A 21446-nucleotide genomic window follows, 5' to 3' on the forward strand; every position below is an offset into this window, starting at 1 on the left:
ATAATATTAATTAGAGAGTAAAATTAAAAAAAAATTAATTACAATTGTATTTGAAATATTAAAAGTGGTAGTCTTTTTGAGACAAATATTGTTTTTGCAAATGTGATAGTTATTGCAGAACGAAAAAGTATGATTTATTATAGCATAATTATTAAATTTTAAATTATTATTATAAACATTATATCTATATTTATTGCTTTGTACAAAAAGGTGTTTGAGTATGATAACATAACTTGCATCGATAAGTACGTACTAACTCGAACTTGTCCCAACATAACTTGCTTTAATTGTGCATGTGACGTGCAATTTTTTTTCTTAAAATAGTTATAACATGAGGACGATGGAGAGTTTATGTATATTGATATATGTACTGTACTTGTCCACGAACTTACCATACAAGTAAAATTATTACTATTTTTAAAATTTTCATATACATTTACTTATTTATTTTATTTCTTACTATTATTTATATAATACATTTTAATCTTTCCTATAAGTAAAATATATTTTAATATATAATAATTATTAATTTATTATAATAAATATAAAATTTTAAATTCATTATTTCATGTATATGAACGAATGTGGAAAAATAAAAATCCAAACCTTGTCAAGAGCAAGGATGAGAATTTCAAATTTTAATATCGATCAAAATCAAAGACAAGGATATAATTTTTCAATTAATATAAAGCGAGGGGTGGAGGAGACAAAATTTACGTCTCCACCCATTCCATACCTAAAAGTTTGTTAAAGAATCTCCAATAATACAATCTATCATGCATACTTTAAGAGGACTTCACTTTGCCACATTATTTTAAAATAGTTCATTCATCTTGAATTTATTTTGCAACCTTAAAGAACTCATAATGAGTTCTACTATTTAACACACGTAAATGTAATGATTTTTTAATCTCATAGTACACCCGTAGTATTGTTACTTCATTAACAACTCATAATGACATAAATTATCTAAATTCTCTAATACGACGAATTTGTACATAGTGATTGGAAGAGTAAGATTTGAATTATTATAACAATAAAAAGGATTTGACTAAATTATCTAAATTCTCCAAAATTTTCATTTAATATATTTTTTAAATTCTTTAAATTGTATTATTAAAAAAAAAAAGACTCCTTAACTAAGTTTCTTTCTCCTTCCAAAATGTATCTTCCTTCCACTTCATACTAAAAATTAACATTACAAAATAAATAATATTTAAAACATATAAAATAGTTAATAAAAATATATTAAACTAAACAAATAAGCATTATTATTTTTTATAAACAAAATTTATTGATATCGAATACAAGAGATACTCAAATAATATATTAATATACTTAATATAAGAAATATAAAATTAGTTTAGTAACTGTAGTGAATGAATTAAGAAGTAAAGTGTTAAGGAGATCAAAATTCGATTCTCATAATAATAATAATAATAATAATAATAAATAATGAGTATTAAAATTTATACATATTCAATTTGGTTTGGTTATAAAACAAATTATAAATTCTATCCGATCATTTTTCATAATAGAAAATTCAAACAACTTCAATAACATTCGATTTTATATAATTATTATTATATTTTATAGTTTGTGATTTTGATTTTGATTTCGATTTCGATCATTTGGGATGTGAATATTCCTATGAGATGAGAGTTTTAAGGATAAAAGAAGAAGTAAAAGAGAAGTAGTAGGATGAATAGTTCCTCTATTTTACATGAGATCTTTCATGTTTCTTTAAGCTAAATATGGAAGAATTAAAAAATTGTATTGGAGATGATTTTTGAGTATTTTGAATAAATTTGGAAATCTATTATTTCTCTTTATAATACTCTTAAAACAAAAAATATTTTACTCTAAAAATGTGAAAGATTTTGAACTTTTTTTCGATTCCTCTCTCCCAAGTCCTTTCTCTCTTTTTATCCTAACTTTCAAACAAAGTCTAAAAATAATATATAGAATTTATTGTTTTGATGTCATTAAATCATCCATCTTTTTATCCGCTTACCCTAATGTGTAATGGGTGACTCTTTCTCTAGCATGTTATCATTCATAGTAAATTACTCTCTAGTGAATTATGAAACCAAAAAAAACAAAAAAATTCATTTTTTATTTAAATTATAAATAACAAAAAGAAATACTTGTAAATAACATCAATATTGGCAATATAATTATATTTTTCTCACTTTTATTGTCAAAAGATCTACTGTCTTTTTTCGTTCCTAACATCTGATTATGTTTCTAGATTCTAGGTAATTTTTTGTTTTTGGGCCCTATAATGCAGATTGAACATTTCTCTCTTAGTATATTTTGGGCTCTATAATACACTTTAAAAAACAAAAAATTTAGGCCTTGTGATGTTGGACTGCCAACACAGACCTATGATGGGCCTTGCCTTTATCGTAATTTAATGTTTCAAACAAATCTGATATGTTTTTTATTAAAAATATTTACATGATTGAACTAATTCATTCATTCTCAATTTCAAGTACAAATTTGTTACTAAAAGTCTCATTTGACCATTTAAAGAAATAAAAATTACATATTTAATTAATCTAAATTACTCGATAGTTCACTAGTGCATAATGCAAATTGTTTTCTTGATTTTACACCCATTTTTTTTAACATAAAAGCAGGTGTAAAATGTTCTCAAGGTTGAAATTTTGTAAGTACGTGGTCTATTTAATTTTTACCAGGGTAACATTAGACACCGATTCCTATAAAAATAGGAGTAAAATGTGTATTATTTTCAAAAATAAAATTAACCAATTTTGACTTTAGATACCTGTTATTTAGTAATCGGGTGTTAAATGTTTTATCTTTGTTATCCAAAAAAACAGGTGTAAAAAGTTGGAGCAGAGGCATAAAATATGAATTTATTATATACCCCAGTATACTAAAAAATAGGTGTCAAATGTTAAATCCTACTCATTGTAACCACAACTACACACTAATTTCATCTTCCCGCTTACACACCTAAGATTAAATATTCTTCTTAATATATGTGCACTAAGAATAAAATAATTGATTTAACTGACTATATTTTGTTTAATTAATTAAGGCAATTCATAAAAATTTTAAAAAATATGTCTACAAAATTTATTCGTCTTATGCAGAAGTCAAAAATGATTTTTTTCTTTCTATATTTATAATTTTACTTGTTTGTAAGATTGTTCTATATAAAATTATTATAATGACTTATCTAAATTTTAATAGGCTTAGCGAACTTTGGCGCTTTTTGTGTCAATTTAAAAATTTATTTAAATATAGACTCAAAATACACTACTCAAAGTCCAATACTATACAAGTTGCGGATTACCTCACCTTAAATGGCCAAATCTTATTTTTTTTTAAAACAAACACAAAAAAAATGGAAATTGTTATCGGTTTACATACACCCCAACACCCCATCTTTGCAATGTTGTGTTCCAATGCAATTATCATAATTTTTTTGTGTAAACTCCAATGCAATTATTCGTATATGAAGTACAATCTTTGTTTTTTATTTTTTATGTTTATGTGGGTTGTAGGTTACTTGTGGGCCTATACAGGCTTTTTCGGGTTAGGATGTAAAGGCCCGGAAATTTTGGTCTCAAAATTTGAAGTTAAAAAAACCCACATTTTATTGAGTTTAAAGACCCGATCTATATATGTTAATGCATTTTTACGGCTCTAGTTCTACGGTCTATTTTAAACTTTTATATGCATGTACTAACTTTTTAATTGTTTAGAGTGCATAAGATTTAGGGCAATGGTGTGTCGCAAGTTCGCAACTCTATGGTCAAGTGATTTTATGTTTAATATTTATTTATATATAAATAAATATTTTATCATTAATTATTAATTTTATCATTAATTTTGTAGTTAGGAAATTTATTAAATGCCATATATATTTGTGTATAACACGTCCTACTACATTATCAGTAAATATAAAAAATACATAAAATACATAAAAACTTTATTAATTGTAATAAAAATTACAAATAAATAAAAATAAAATATATACATATATCATCATAGTAATAAAAAAAATGTACAAATGAACATGACAGTCGTCTTCACATATGACACTAGCTAGTCTCCAAAGTAGTGAAAAATAAAATAGAAAATCGTATTTATGCAGAAGGCAGGGTGAATTGGTACATAGTATACAAGTATAGTACATTACATTGTTTGGACTATGGTGTTGTTATGGTGTCCCTCAATACAATATAATGCATTGGTCTATTCCTAGGCCAACACAAAAATGCATTATTTATGAAGAAACATACAGTGATGTCTATATTGATAGGTCTATTTTCACTCTAGTAAAGGCACGCTACTACTTATTTTGTTCCAACTAGACACATAGCTAATAGATAGGCTTTAATTTGTTTTGTTCTATTTCTTTCTTTCTTACTTTCTTGCTGTGCTACAATATACAAATCATGTTATGCTCAACTGTGTCCAGATAAAGCTTTTTGTACATCAATTATCACCATATACTTGTGTCACCATCTTTGTGCTACATTTTGCTTTCTATATCTGTCAGACTCAAAAGTTGCAAACGGGATACCCGGAAACAGATAAACAAATCCTCCACTTCGACTTCATTCCTTTCAAGAATCCATATCTATATATAAATTCAAATACTCATGTTTTTGTGTTTTTTTTTATGAGTTGAATTCCAAAAGTTCAGTGAACCTGGATAGAAATATTTACCAATCAATCACTAAAGATATATTCAAATCTTAGACTATGTACATTATAATGTGTGGGATCTAACAAAGAGTTATCTATTCGTAATTCTAAGTATTTTGTGACTTTTATATATGTTTTTTCATGCAAGGTTTGGATGCGCAAGACTGTCTTAAATATTTTGGAGGCCTTGGTTAATCTTAAAAATTAGGCTTTTAATAAAAAATACAATTTTAATAATTAAAAAAATGAGATAAAATAAATTTTAGTTTTTATAAAATTTCAAAATTTTATTTTAATTCCTAAAAAAATCTCAATTGTTTAGTCTGTAATTTTTATATATTATATTTTAGTCCTTATTTTGAATTTTTGTTTGTTAAAACATAATATTTTTAATCCCTATAAAATCATAATAGAAGTTAGAAGTGAATACAATTTTTTTAGGGACTAAACTTAAAATGTTGTAATATTATAATAATTAAAAATATATTTAATCCAAAATTACTCTAATTTTATTATATTATAAAAATAAAAAATTTGGAGCCTTGTGGTGTTGGATTGTTAATCGGCCATGACTTTGGGTGTATTTCCTCAAACATGAGTTTGAAGCTTTTGCCAGCTTAAGGTGTCAAAAATAGTGGTAGAAAATCAGATGGACAGAAAAATCAAGTATTTGCAAATAGATAATGAGACAAAGTACACTGACTCAAATTTTCAAAAACTTTGTGCAGAACACGTTACTTAGAGGTATTTTTTAGTTTGAAAGACACCACCACATATTGGTGTGGCAGAAAGAATTAAGATGTCTCTAATTGAAAGGGTAAGATGTATTCGGTTAAATGTTAGACTCTCTATAAGTTTCTAGACAAAGGCTATTAACATGGCATGCTATCTTATCAACATGTCACCATGAGCTTCTTGTAAGGGAAGGTTGCAGATGTGGTATGGATAAGTATTCCCATTAATCTTGACAGTTTAAGGATTTTTTGGTGTCCAATTTATATGCATATACCTAGTGAATATATATCTAAACCTGATCTAAAGTTGAAGAAGTGTGTCTTCGTCAATTACGCAAAAGGTGTGAAGGGGTTCAAATTATGAGATCTATTTTCAAAAAAGGTGGTGATTAGAAGAGATGTTGTATTTGATGAGTAGTTTATGTTGAAACAGACGTGTCTACATCATAGAGAGAAACTTCCAGCAGTAAGATGATTTAGGTCGATGTTCATCTACTGTTAGTAAGCAATACTCGAATAGTACCTAAACCACAAACCAAAATAGACTATGATACCATTGAAAACTCGTGTCCAGTACATAATTACTCCCTTATGTATTTCTTACTAGTTCTAGAGATTCACCCACCTTTCGAGAGGCTATAGCTAGCCAAGAAAAAGATCAGATGGGTGCTATGGTAGAAAATATGGAGTCTTTAAAGACAAACCAGATATGCGAACTTGTTTAGCTTCCTAAAGGGTAAAGGGTTATCGGTTGCAAGTGGGTGTACAGGCGAAAACCAATAGTAACAAAAAAAGAAGGGAAAAAGGTTCAAGGTTCGTCTTGTAGTAAATAGATATCTACAACAAAAGAAGATCGACTATAATGAGATTTTCTCTCTCGTCGTCATACATGCTTTTATTAGGACAATATTAGCCTTGGTAGCCAATTGAGAAATGTATTTAGAGCAGATAGATGTGAAAACAACATTTCTTCACGGTAATCAAGATGAGCAAATTTACATGGAACAACTAGAGGGTTTCAGTGATACTAGACATGACATTTTAGTTTGAAAATTGAAGAAGCCTTTGTATGGTCTAAAGTAGACTTCAAGGCAGTGGTATAAGCACTTTGATTCATACATGCTTCAGATTGACTACAATAGGTGCGAATATGATTGTTGTGTTTATGTTTAGAGTCTTTATGATGACTCTTTTTATTTTCCTATTATTGTATGGTGATGATATGCTGATTAGTACTAATCATTTAAATGATGTAAATAAATTGAAAATTATATTGAGAAACGAGTTTGACATGAAACACTTGAGTGTTGTTAAAGAAGATTCTTAGTATGGAAATTTACAAGAATAAGAATGCAAAAAAATCATATATATCTCATAATTTGATAAATAATTAATAATCGTTCTTGTAATCTTCTTATTATAAAAGTCATTTCATTTGATATATTTTATATTCCAATTCATTCTTCTGTTTTCAAAGACAAAAAGAAAAAATAAATTACTCCCTCATATTTGAAGCGAGTTTGTTAGCAACACAAAAGTTAACTCAATTGGAGTATAAGAGACAACCCTTAAGAATGTAAAATAGTCTGTAATTTTGCATGAAGGTCAGAAGTAATCCCAATGTGATCATAAAATCCAAAGTTCCAATTGTCATAACTAGAATTAATCAAATCATCAAAACCAGTAGCCTACATTGAGAGAAATTTCCACATATTTGAGAGCCTCAAGATTCATGGTCATGGTTCAATTTGTTGAATTAGATGAAGTAGCTTTAAATAATTGCTTTTGTTAATTATTTTCTATTTTTTATATAATCATCTATGAACTTTAATTAATCACTTATAAAAATTCATACATCTTATTGATTTAATTAATATTTAGAATTTGTTTTATATATTTATTCATTAATTTATGGTAATTTGTAACAAATCATTCCTTTTGTAAGAATATTTTGTCAAACAATCTCTAGCTCAATATTAGTTTCTGAAAAAAAAAACTGAAATCACCGAACAACTTTATTTTTAACAATAATTTTCAAATATACCATTTATGACAAAATAAAAAATTAGGACAAATAGTAATTGTTAAATTTAATAAAATTAAGGAGAGGTATCTATGCAACATGACGATCGAGCAAGCATATCTACTCGTGTATGAAATGAATATCTACCCTAGTTATTCAAAAGGAGATGTATATTGAACAATGTTTTCAATTTAATTGCAAAAATGTCATCGCGTCAATTGTTTTAATACAACTATGATTTAAAAATGAGAGTTTATTTTTTTATTTTTTTATTTTTTATTTTATAGAAAAAATGGTAAATTCGATCATACAATAGTCAAGACCCTATACTCATACGTGCAATCTAATAATATCGACATTTGAGTTAGAGTTTAAAAATAAAAAATAAGGAATTTTAATCTTACCTATTTTGTACCGATGTGATATTTGCTGATATGAAAAATTATATTAGAAATTTAATTAATCAATTCTAAAAGAAAATCAGATTGTGGACAATAATTTCAATTATATAAATTCACACAATTATACCATTTTAATCACAATTATACTATTTTAATCGTTTAATTAAAATTGAATGGTTTAAAATTTTAATTACAAAAAATTAAAATCTACTTCACAATATGAATATGAATAATTCAATCTTGATCTTAAATGACTAAAAAACATGTAAATGCAGTTACATTACATGTGATTCAAATTGGATGTTTGAGAAATCCTCCTGATTGGGAAACAATTCTTTGAAAATTTGTGTGTTTTAGAATAATTTAATACAAATATGGCAAAAGATTAAAGAAACACATTTACTTCAAAAAAAGGTAATCTTTTGTCCTTTTTATTATTAATAGAAGGATAAATATTGAACATCTTTTTACATCTCGATCGATAAAATATAAATGCTTTTGAGAGTTTAAATTTTCTATCCACTAACGTAGAGACAAAATGGAAAGAGGAAAGTAATATTCCACCATGTAGTTGTTTATCTCACCAAGAAATCTCATTCCATATATTTCTTATTTAATGGACACCTTTTCTAATTAAATATCATCAATTTGATTATTGATGTATGTATTCTTGACAAAAGGGGTATCAAAGATAAAGAAAGATATGAATGACTATATTTTTATGGGGATTAGTGAGCAAAGAGAGTGGTAGCAATGATGGGTTAAGTTGGAATTGTTTTGCATGCAATGGAATATAGAAAAATGGGTAGAGAAAGAAACGAAAGGAACATAAATACTTTCATATAGCTTTTCCTTTTCTCATGTTTCTTTTACTTTCTTGGCATTATGGTCACCCACTTTAATCACTCTCTTAGAATTCAGTAACAAAAGCCTATGCCTCATTTTTCCTGTACCCTACTTTTGCTCTCACTTGTTATGTCTACTTTCTATAAGTACTATTTGCAAGATATGGTACTATTCTTGTTTTTAATGTAATCATGTGAAAGGAATTATGCATCTCTCACAAAAATAAATTATATATATATATATATATATATATATATATATATATATATATAATTTCATTATTCCTCTCAAATAAAACTAAAATAATTTATTGTGACTAATATATGTAGTTAGATTAATGGATTCCATTATCAGATTTAATTATTTAATTAATCTATTATGAATTGTTAATATTTAATTATTAGAAATTATTATTAAATATAAATTATGGTCTACTGTTATCCGGTTTTGATTCTCTTCAACTAATTGCTACGAGAAATTAGAGAGATTAATTTTGATTATCTTTTAAATATACTTACAAAGCTTTTCGTCCTACGGACTTGACACTTAATTGGAGTAAAAATATTTGAACAACCGTAATTCCTCCTTCTAAGTTTTTTCTTGCTTGACGTTTTTTTTATAATAAGATGTCTACAAATGATCAATTGTGGACTCATGAGTCTATAGTGGTGTCGTGATGCGGTTGTGCTCTCAAACTTATGAAACTATTGCTCTCCTTTTTCTTTGATGTTATTTTTGATATTCAACTTTGGAACTGGTTGTCCTATGTTTTGCGTATTAAGGTTAATTTTCCCCTCATCTTTTTTATTCTTGATATATGTAGTAAAAATTGTAGCTCTCAGGTGAGAGATGTCGTCCTCTCTACTATCACTTACACCATTTGGGTTATTTGATTTGTTCATAATCAATTAGCTTTTAATAATAGGTTAATCAACGTGTATTGTAATGTTTATATGATTTCTTCTGTTGTATCTCTCTTAGTTAGATTCCCTAAGGGTGTTGCATCTTCATAAATACATTAATTCTCTATTTTGAAATATTTTTTTATTGACTGCTCCTAAAAGCATGTTATTACACAAATTAATTGCTTGAAATATCCTTGTGGTTGGATTAAATATAATACTTATGATGTCTCTAGAGTTAATCATGGTCTCTCAAATTATTTGGGTGTTTATACATCATTTCATGTTAAATTTTCTGCTGCTATGTAAGCTATTGAGATTGTCAATTCTAAATGTTGGTTTCGTCTTTAGATATGGTGTGACTCCTTGTTGGTCGTCCGTTCATTTACTAAGTTAAATCTTATACCGTGGAAGTTGAAGACTAGATAATTGAATTGCATTTCCCTTACAATAGTTTCATATTTCCCATATTTATAGGGAAGATAACATGTGTGCTGATTTCCTTGAGTTTTACACTCGTTGTTTTACTTCATAAAATCGGAATAGTCTTCTTTTTTCTAGTTTTCGATAATTTTCAGTTTTTCACCTTATAGTCTTCTTTTTTCGAACATCTTAAAATGTGAGTTCTTTATTTAATCTTGTTATTGAAAACGAAAATATGAGTTTTAATTGGATATTTGAGTTATGAATTTAATAAAAATATAAAATTTGTTGCAGATAATTATTATATTTTTGAGTTTTGTTTGAAAATGATGATTAATTTTCTAGATTTATGTAAAAAGGATAATATTATCGATATTTTAAGATATAAATAATCAAATCGTTACTTAAAATTAAACAAATAATCAAATCTAAAAAATAAAATAATTAAATTATTATTTAAAATTAAGTTAATAGACCGCATAAATTATTTTCCTTATTTAAATAGATATGTTGTTGATTAATAGTTAATGATAATTTCAACCGTTGTTTTGTATGATTCATTTCTCATTGGCTAATCATATTTGTATATCATGACTCGTATGCATAATATTATATTATTATATAGATGATTGTTAATTAATCCTAATGCATGAATATGTATTTGTATGAACCGTGTAACTGAACCCATTTATTTAACACTGGTTTTGCTGTCTTTGATAAAAAATAAAAAAATTGAATCAAAAGACAAGGGATGATTTTCTAAGTTTGTGTGAGGGATTATTTTGCTTGATAATTTACACCTAAGATACTAAAATGTAAGACCATGTCATCATACGAATCAAATAAAAATTCGATATTTGTTTTTTCAAATATCTGATTTTCTTTCATGATTTGTGAAATTTAGATGTCAAATGCATGTATATTGTTGTTTGGCGATCGGAAAAAAAAAACAAGCGAGTCAAAACTTTAGGCTTTACGGACAAAGAAGACGAAGCCCATCCACCAAGCCCACTCACGCGTGGGGGCCTGTGAAACATCATCCAATGTCCAAAATATTTTAATATTTTGATCTTATGTTTAATAGTTAATTAAATCCACATTGAATTGAAAAAAAATCAGAAATTAAGATTTTATTCTAGTTGTACAAAAAAAAGTTATTATAATTTGGCAAATTCGTTTGTACAAAGTTAATTTAGAGATGAAAATAAAAGTGAAGAATATAATATTACATAGATGAAATTTAAATTTTTTATTTTACAAAAACTAGAACTAGAATCCGTTTATATTATAGGATAAAAAATATGAATTAATGAATTCATATTTTTATTAATTTATACGAGATTAAATTGTAATTTTAAATATTATAATCTTATATTTATTTGTCTAAAAAATTTATGTGAAAATTTTATATTTTAAGATAAATTGAGAGTTTATTTATACCAAGCAAATTCTCGTATAATTATTTTAAGATGATGGATTTAATTTTATTATTACATTCTTGACTTGTTTTTGAAATGTTTTAGTTAAATTTATGAATATTTGATGTTGATTATATTTGAAAATCGTGTGTTATTTGAACAATATATTTTCAAAATTTGAGCGTATAATATTTTTTTTAAATCTCTAATATTAGTAACACTATACCAAATATTATAGACTTGAACTTGATTAATCATTTCTGTGTTATCTTACTATTATTTTATACTCACTTGTGAAGTATAATTAAAGATGATTCTTTTGGCTAATTCTTAAGGCAGTTTTAAATTGTATTATCCTTGTATAAATTATGTCCATTTATGATAGGTCCTATATTTTGATAGAGAATTTATTATTATTGGGTTATGAGTTGTTTGAGATAATATTCTATTGTTGTAAAGTCATTAAAGTTCTGTAACTCTGCATACAAGGATGAATATAGGTTAATCATAATTTAATTATTATTTAACCTATTATGACTTATTATACGATTATATATAAGGAAAATTTCATGATATTTTATTGTTATTATAAAATATGAAATTATGTGTATAAAAATGAACTCTTTCCATAATATTTTAAAATTTCAAACTCTAAAATCATTTATTTATTGTCACATAAAACTCCAATTTCTTATGGTGAAAATATTTTAAATCAAATTATTATGATTTTTATTTTGGAAAAATATATAATTATTTCATACACTTTGTTGTATAATTATTATTGATTTGTATAATTGTAATCTCACATATCATGTTGTGCAAATTTATTATAGGGTTAAATAAATTTTTAATTCCTACCAAATTTACAGTATTTTATTTTTAATATTTATACAAAATTTCGTCAACTTTTAGTCTTACAAAATTTTTTGATTCTTGATTTTATATAAACTATTTTGTTTCTTTCGAAATTTGTAATGATTTTTTTACAGTAGTGTTTAAGACATTATAAGAAACTTTTCTACCAGAATTTAGAATTTTTTACCAAACGAAAATAAATATAACTATTTAAGCGCAAAAAACTTAAAAATTTATATTTAATTCATCTTTTATAAAATAATTATAATTTTTTGTAATGAAGTTGTTAAAGATGTACTAAAATTTAGTACAAAAAACCATTATAAATTGAAAGTATACACAATAGTTAATTTAAAATCAAGGATAAAAATTAACAAGAAAAATTTTAACGGACTAAAAGTTAATAAATTTTTTATAAGGAATAAAAATAAAATAATAAAATTATTTAACCCTTTATTGTATAAGTTAAATAATTAAAATTATTTTTATTTATATAATATTGATAATAATCATACCTATATCATTGTGTTATTGTTAATATTTGTATTTTGTTGTTATATTTTTTTTACGTATGATGACAATGAGAATTTCTCTTCAAAGACATGCAACCATTTATTTCTATTTTATGCAATCTATTATTTATTTTAAATATTTTTTTGGACCTATTGGTATGATATTACTAGTCATGATTACTATATGATAGAGGAGATAATTGAACAATTATTTAAATATTTTAAAAACACTATATTGATAATTTAAGAATGTTATATGGCACTTATCTCAAATGGAGAAACAAATATTATTTGTTTGACAAACTTATATTGAGGATAATATAGATATATTTTATTTATGAAAATTTATAACTATTTGTATCATATCCTCAATAATAGTAAAAATAAAGTGAATACAATTGCTCATGCGATCTCTTAACTTAATTTCAGATAATACTTCAGTCATTTGTCTTTTTTTTTTTCTTCCTGATTTGTTCCTTTATTTAATTTTATTATAAAAACTCAAAAATATAAAGAATAAAAATATGAGTTTATTTGAAGATTTGAGTTATAAATTTGATAAGACTTGAATTATATTGAAAATTTTATGAGTTTTGTTTGAAAATTTTGATGAATTTTTGTAAAAAAAGGATAACATTGTTAACATTTTAAAATATAAAAAATCAAATTGTTTACTTAAAATTAAATAAAGGACCAAATCGAGAAAGAAAAAAGAAAAGAAAATACTGAAGTGTTATCTGAAATTAAGTTAAAGAACCGCAGAAGCAATTATGTCAAATAAAGTCTCATATATTTTTGTTGCATGTAACCTAATTCTCAAATATGTGTAACTATAATATTTATGAAACTCATATTGTTGCATGTAACACATTTCTATCTAAAATACCTGACTTATCTATTCATTTATGAAACTCGTTATTTTGCACCGTTCATTTTTACTGTAAGTATGATTTAGTGAAATCAATGCCAAATAACCGTAGCTAAATTATTAAGTAATTAATTTTCAAACTTGGGGTAAGTTTCCTTGACCCAATTTCGAAATTGACTATTTTAGAGTGTTTTTTCATATTTTATTTTTGACATATATCCATAAACTGGGAGTTGGATTGATTGGAAGATGAGGAGTCAAAGGAGCAGAGGCTTATCTCTTGCGGACTTAGATAAGCGTGTGAAAACATTGAAATAAGGTAAGGGGTGATATATTATTTGAATTCATTAGTATAGTATAATGTGAGATGAATGAAAAAACTATATTTTTTAACGATTCATTCGGGTCTTCTACATACGGTTGTAGCCTTTTGAGCGATAAATTAATTAATGTAAAAATTTGGGAATTGTGAGTTTAAAATTTGGAATAGAAACATTTGTAAAGTGCTGATCGATTTAATTTTTTTTGATACTGTGGTATTTGACATTATTATCTTATTGGATGTTGAATAAATTTTATCCTATATTTGACTTGATGAATTTATTTGATTTAATGATAAAAGTTGGATGCATTATGTGATATGAGTTTATGGGATTTGATAATAAAACTTAGAACATTGTGGGATATGAGTTTATGTGATGATGATGTTAAATTGAAGGGTTTGTTGTTAGGGGATTTTACATGGAGATTGTCTTGTCATCATATAGGTAAGGTCTGACAAGTCTAGTGATGTTGGGGAAGTACAACTGAATGAGTATGATTGGAGAGGTGTGTTGTTGAGCCTTATGGAGAACTTCTATGTGATTTGGAGGTAGCCCTCCAAATATAGGAAGTTACCATACAATACATGTTTACCTCAATTGTCAGTAGGGGTGGGAATAGGCTGAGCCGAGCTAGACTTTACTAGGCCTAAGCCTGACATGTCAAAAAATTCAAGGCCTAAGTCTGGCCTTTGACCTGTCATAGACTTACTTTTTAGGCCTAAGTCTGACCTTGATAGAAGTCTGATATGGTCTGTTAGCCGACTTAAAAGCCTATTTCATTTTAAATTTTTTGAATAAGTAATCAAATATATCTTTAAATAAATTAACAAGTTAACATGTTAATGAAATCAAGTCTATTTTGATATTTAATATAACATTTTGAAGAATATGACTTTATACACATTATACTTAATTATATTTTATAATAATATATTTAAATATGTCAAAAATTATATGAGGTTAATATGCGTAAATTAATAAAAATTGAATATATAGCAAAAAGATCAAAATTTAATATAATAGTTATTGTAGTAACAAAATATTATTTAATTTAGTCCTTTATTCCTAACAATATCAAATAAAGTATAAAAATATGAGTTTATTTGAAGATTTGCGTTACGAATTTGATGAAATTTGTATTATATTGAAGAATATAATTAATTTTATCAGTTTTGTTTGAATTTCTTTTTAAATTTTTGTATAAAAAAGAATAACACTGTTGAAATTTTAAAACATAAAATATCAAATTGTCACTTAAAATTAAAATAAAAGACCAAGTCGGAAAAAAAAATAGATAAAAAACTAATACGTTACCTGAAATTAAGTTAAGGGACTACATATATAATTTAGCCTAATTAAAAGGAGACAATTTCATCACTGCAATATTAAAATGTTTCTAAATGATTTATTCTTCAATAAGTCTCTCCATTTAGTATTTTTTTTCTTTAACTTTTAGGAAACCACCATCTACATGTATCATTATAACTATGAATTAAGTAATGTTTAATTTGATTTCGGTACACTACTGATAGCATTTTTTAGATATGTTATTGATATATATATATATATATATATATATATATATATATATTTTAATTTTTGAAGTATTGTTGATATTTAATTAAATAATTCTTTTTATAGAGTGACTTTGTTTGAATACTAAAGCAAAATATTATTAAAAGAGAATGATATGTAGATAAAAAAAAATATGTTAGAGACTTTTTATGTTGCATGGACTAAATTTTCTATTTTTAATTATTGTCGAGGACCTAGTAATCTATTTTTCTCAAAGACCAAATTGGATCACACATTTTTTACAAAGGACTAAAATAGGTCTTATTTGTTGTTTACACTTAAAAATAAATAATTTGTTAGTCGAGGATGACAAACAACCGAATTCCCCTTGACCGAGGGAGGTCCAAGCATGCAGAGGCTTAAGACTGAGTCAAAGCTCAATGTAATTGAATAATTTGTCAGTTGTGCTCATCTTCCACATATTTATGCCACTAATGATATGTAGATAAAAAATCTGTTAGAGGCTTTTTTGTGTTGCATGGGCTAAATTTTCTATTTCTAGTTACTGTCAAGGACCTAGTCATCTATTTTTCTAACAGTTGTTTAAGTAAAGATGAATTTTCCAAATTTTATTTTATTTGGGACTTAAAGTTGCTTTAAATTTTCTCAAAGACCAAATTGGGTCATACATTTTTTATGAAGGATTAAAATGAGTCTTATTTGTTGTTTGCACCTAAAAGTAAATAATTTGTTAGGCGAGGATGAAAAACAACCGAATTTCCCTTAACCGAGGGAGGTTTGCAAGAAACAACCGAATAGAAATTAGTCAAATCTCTTTCAAATTTATAGGAGTCCACAAAGATTGCAGAGGCTTAAGATTGAGACAAAGCTCAATGTAATTTGTTAATTTTGTAGTTGCACTCATCTTCCACGTATTTAGTGCCACTAATGATTAACATGGCAACACGATTGAATGGATAAAACACACACATATTATTAATATAATGGGACATGCCTAAGAAATAGGAAACACGGTTGTGAGGCGCCTCTAATTTTCCAAACGAGAGTTAGCACATATTACCCATGTAATTAGTTGATCAAGGCTACATTGTAGGCCACAATTTATAGCCATTAGGTTTGAGTTTGCCTATAAATACCAGTACTTGTATTATTTTAGATACATACTATCAACATGATTTCCAAACATACCCCATTCATTATTTGTGTTTGACTTGTTTGGCCTTACGTTTGCAAAATCACATTTTTTATTGGTTAACGCGTCTTAAAGTTAAAGTTTGAGAAAAGTCCGCTGTAATGTGTGATACCATAAATGACATTTATAAGTTGCATTTTAGTTATTTAATTAGAAACTACTTTTTGTAAGAAAACTTTGCTATTACTAGTAAGTTTTTGATATTAAATTAATAAATTATAGTTAAATAAATTAATTAAGATTGCACTGTTTTATTTGAGGTATAATATTTAAATTGTTCAATTGTACTTTGAAAAATGTAATGACTTGTGAAAATAATTTTTTTTTCTAAAACAAAAAAATTTCATTATCAGCTGCAAATTATTTTATAAAATATAATATAATTATTATATATTATTTTCGAAGTCACAATTGGAATATTTATTTTTTATTTTATACCCCTCATATGTTACATAAACAAGCTTCAAATACTTAAAAAATAAAGAATTTAAATTTGATAACATTTATGTATATTATTCTTATGAAATTAGTATTATCTTTTGTTTAAGCTAAAAATTTATTAAAAAAAAGAAAGAAAACAGGGACATAAACCTATTCTAGAAAAAAAAAAAAATTGTACCAAGAAGTGTTCCTAAATTCACGTAGATTTTCTGGTCTTTAGGAAAAATTTATATAATATAGCTTCCTTCTACATATTCTTGTCATTTTTTTTAAAAATCACCTCCGTAAAAACTTTTGACTTGCATTAGAACGATTCTTTAAATCGCTAATACATGCTATATTCTCTTCATCTCTATTCTAAATAAATCTCGTAATATCTCAAAGTCGTGAACAATCTTGATACGTAAATCATCGTTAGTAACAATAAGATTTGAGTTGACGTCCAATTATAAGTGATTTTATGGTCATTGTTGTACTTTGACACTGCATAATTCCAATAATCAATACTACACATATATAGATATTTATGAACCTCTCCTAGATGATTTGTGCTAGCTTAATTAGATAAGTTGAAATTAAAGACCTCATGAATTATATTTAAAGAATCATGTGTAGCCTAGACATCAATTTCCTTAAGCGTATATGGAATGGTTCCTAATTACCCATTTGAGTTAGAAGCTTTATCACGATTTTTATGAGTTTTTTCCTCATTAGAGAATTTTTTTTTCTTGAATAACAATGATGCTTCCTAGTTCAACGTTGAGGACATGATTTACAAAACGAGAGTTAACGAAACATTGAATACTATTACCTTGCATATTTTTGTTTGTACCTTCAATTTTGACCTTGTCTAAAGCTTTTAGGGACATATTTCTTTACCACTGGAATGGCTTGAGCATATTGAACTATCCATAACCATTAAAATTTTTTTCCCCAACATTTATCTATAGAATGTCCTACAACCTTACAAGATTTACAAAAAATTGGTAGTTTTTCATAGTCAATGTAAACAAAAATGCATACCTTTCTCGTTTAACAAGGATACAACTCTCATATCTTGTTACATGTCCAAATCAATCAATACTCTGAGAAAAATATTCCAACATTATTTAGTTGGTTGCTTCATCAATAAAGAAAGGGGTGCCAATACATGAAGCGATTATGAAGATGATCTTTGATCTCCAATATTCTTGACACAAATTGTAGATACAAATCCCGCGTTGGATCTTTGTATTTCTTACTAAATCTGGATTGAAATCTTTTATCCAAGATAAAATGCAACAATTACTTGGTTTCAGATTCCAAATTCCAATTGTTCGAAGAGTTTGCAAAGATAGAGCAATTGAGAACGCATAAATGTTTTTTTATAAGGGGAACAACCTTCCATGATCAATCGATTGTCATATTATTTGAAAAAAATTCACGTAAAACTCACAATATAATTGGTGTATCACCCTTATACATGGTGACTCTACCATGAAGATTATTCTTGCAATTCACTAAACCTAATTGATATTCATTTTCTATAATTTTTATAGTGATGATAGACCATTTGATAAACCATTTTGGTATTTAACTCAAAGCAATATTATATGATTTTTTGAGAGTTTATGCAAAATATTTAAACAAAGGTTGTTGAGTGCTATTTAACATAGCTGCAATGGTTCATGGAACTATCTTTGCAGGCATTGAATCACAAAGAACAAACCATGAGAGTGGTTTGCAAATTACCGCCATTGGCTATAACAACCCATGGCATAAGAGGGCGGGATGTCTAGTAGAACTCTGGGAGCCATATTGAATTAGAGATGACCAGTGGGGGAGCTCGTTGTGATATAGAGTGGCCACGGCCACTCCAAAATTTTCAATAATTTAAAAAAAAAATTATTATTATTATTATTTTATTTATATGATACATTTTATTTGTTATACTAATCTTCAAAAAAATACTACTACTCTTACTTTATTTATTAAAAAGTTATAATTTTGTTACAAAAATCTATTTGATATATTTGATAGACCAAATCAAAGGTAGGACTTTTAATGTTATGCAAACAAGTGTATCTAGAATTTTATTTTTGTAATTTCTATATCTAAATTCTAAAATTACTCTTCATATTTCATTATATGTTCCTGGTGTTCTCAAAGTAAAATGTAGAATTGTGATTTCACGTATAATTTGAAGAAAACTTTTACAAATGAATTTGATTTAATGTATAGAAGTTGTTAAATTTTATATAAAAAATATTTATGTTAAAAAAAATTAAAAAATGAATAATTATTAACTGTGAAAACTAAATTATATAAGTTTATAGGATAATTGTTTTAATATATGCTAATCGGTGATGAACTTCGACTAGACATGAAATTACATACGATAATAAATATGCTAATTAATATAAATATTATGGTGTATGTTGCTGTAATTTTGAGATCAATAATCGGTATATTTTATAAGTAGAATTGTTTTTTGAGTTGAATTGTGGTTGTTGGGTTATCGTTGTCAAATTATATATTTGAGTCTAATATGTGAAAATGACATACTATCTGTATATCTTTTCTTGTTACACGAATTAACTTATTCAAATGACATGCATCATGTAGATTGTATCATATAGATTGATATGTGTAGATCCTCATTGTGTAATGTAGATTGTATCATATAGATTGGTATGTGTAGATCATCATTGCGTAATGTAGATTGATACATATTGAACATGGACTTAAATTTATTTTATCAATTTTTTTAATTATTAAAATATTATTTTTTATTAGACTAAATTTTTAAGATTACAATAGGTCTACAAAATTTTTAAGATGAACCAAATACGTAAATTTTTGTAGACTAAATTATAATGCAAATGTCTATTATAAAAAAATATCAGAGAGAATAATTTATAAAAAAATTACAAAAACAACTACTATAATTAAAAAATAAAATAAAATTTTCAACGTTAATTCCAACTAAATTTTAATTATTAAAATTGTAAACCAAAATTTAATCGACTATATCTCTCCTATATATTTTTATAAATTTATAATTTAAAATTTTTATATACAATACAATATTATTGTTTTTATTTATATATCAAAAATTTAAAATTTCAGACACTCTAATATTTTTGTTCAAGATCCGTTAGTAGATATGATAACCTCGAAAAAAATCAACAAAACCACAAAAGTTTGAATTTGAAAGTAAACCAAAAGATAAATGCAAATATGAACCAAAAACCGTGTACAAAGTTACATTTATGAAAACAATCAAATTTATATTTATATATAATTTACTTTTCTATATTAAAAATACAACTTTTCAATTATTTTACAGATTTAATTGCATATTAATATATCTTTACTTTTTCTTTTTCAAAAATATGATTTTCTTTTTGATAAAAGATATAATTAATTTTGACCATATAAATCAATTATTTATATATTTATTTGTCCTTTATGTATTAAATATTATCTTTATATTTAATATACCAATATAAAATAATTAATATGGTCATTGTGCAATCTTACTATTTGCCTATATAAGCAAGCATTTATAGTCTAGAATATGTACTGTATACAATACAATATGGACACAAAATGGATATCTACTCTCACAATGGTATTTTTATTGGCTTTCTTCGTTATTGTATCAGGTACAAAACAAACTGTTAAATTAGATCATTTTTGTTTTATTTTATGCTATAATTTTTCACTTAAAACTTATTTTCCTTTTCAATCTCTCATTTATATATATCAATTATCTTACAATCACATGTATTGTTTGAATATGTAGATATGAGTAAAGAAGTAGAAGGAGCAAGTGGATATTATAAAGGTTATGCATGTAAAACAGATAAACAATGTACACTCGATTGTCCTACTGGACAAAGTGGAAGATGTGTGCTTGGGAAGTGTTGGTGTTTTGACGCACCACCAACTACCGATAATATTCCTAGTCTTTAATACTTTTGAAATTTTAAATTAAGTATTGAAGTATTGTAATGCACTCATCATTTATAGGTGCAAATTATATATCCAAATAAATAGTCATTGGGGAAATAAATATCTTATTGAGTAAAAATTTATTTATAAAGTTACATATAACTATAAATTTTTTATCTTTTTTTTTTTTATAATTAATATATAAAGATAAAGACACCTTTTAGTTTCTAAAAAGTTATGTGAAAATCAATTATGTGTTTGAAAAAAATTAAAATTAATATTTAGTTAATTATTAAAAAAATAAATCAAGACAATTTAATTTATACGTGAATGATATCCAAAAAATAACA

At 25.5% G+C, this 21446-nt stretch overlaps 1 long non-coding RNA gene across 1 annotated transcript; it reads left to right on the plus strand.

Annotated features, from left to right (window-relative positions):
* The first annotated feature begins 20687 nt into the window (after nt 1-20687).
* LOC140919238 (uncharacterized) lies at nt 20688-21235 on the plus strand. Its single transcript, XR_012161816.1, has 2 exons — nt 20688-20807; nt 20948-21235. It is a non-coding gene; the product is annotated as an uncharacterized lncRNA (long non-coding RNA).
* The last annotated feature ends 211 nt before the right edge of the window (nt 21236-21446 follow it).

The sequence above is a fragment of the Cicer arietinum genome, chromosome 1 (genome assembly GCF_000331145.2).
Source record: "Cicer arietinum cultivar CDC Frontier isolate Library 1 chromosome 1, Cicar.CDCFrontier_v2.0, whole genome shotgun sequence".
Taxonomy (NCBI): Eukaryota; Viridiplantae; Streptophyta; class Magnoliopsida; order Fabales; family Fabaceae; genus Cicer; species Cicer arietinum.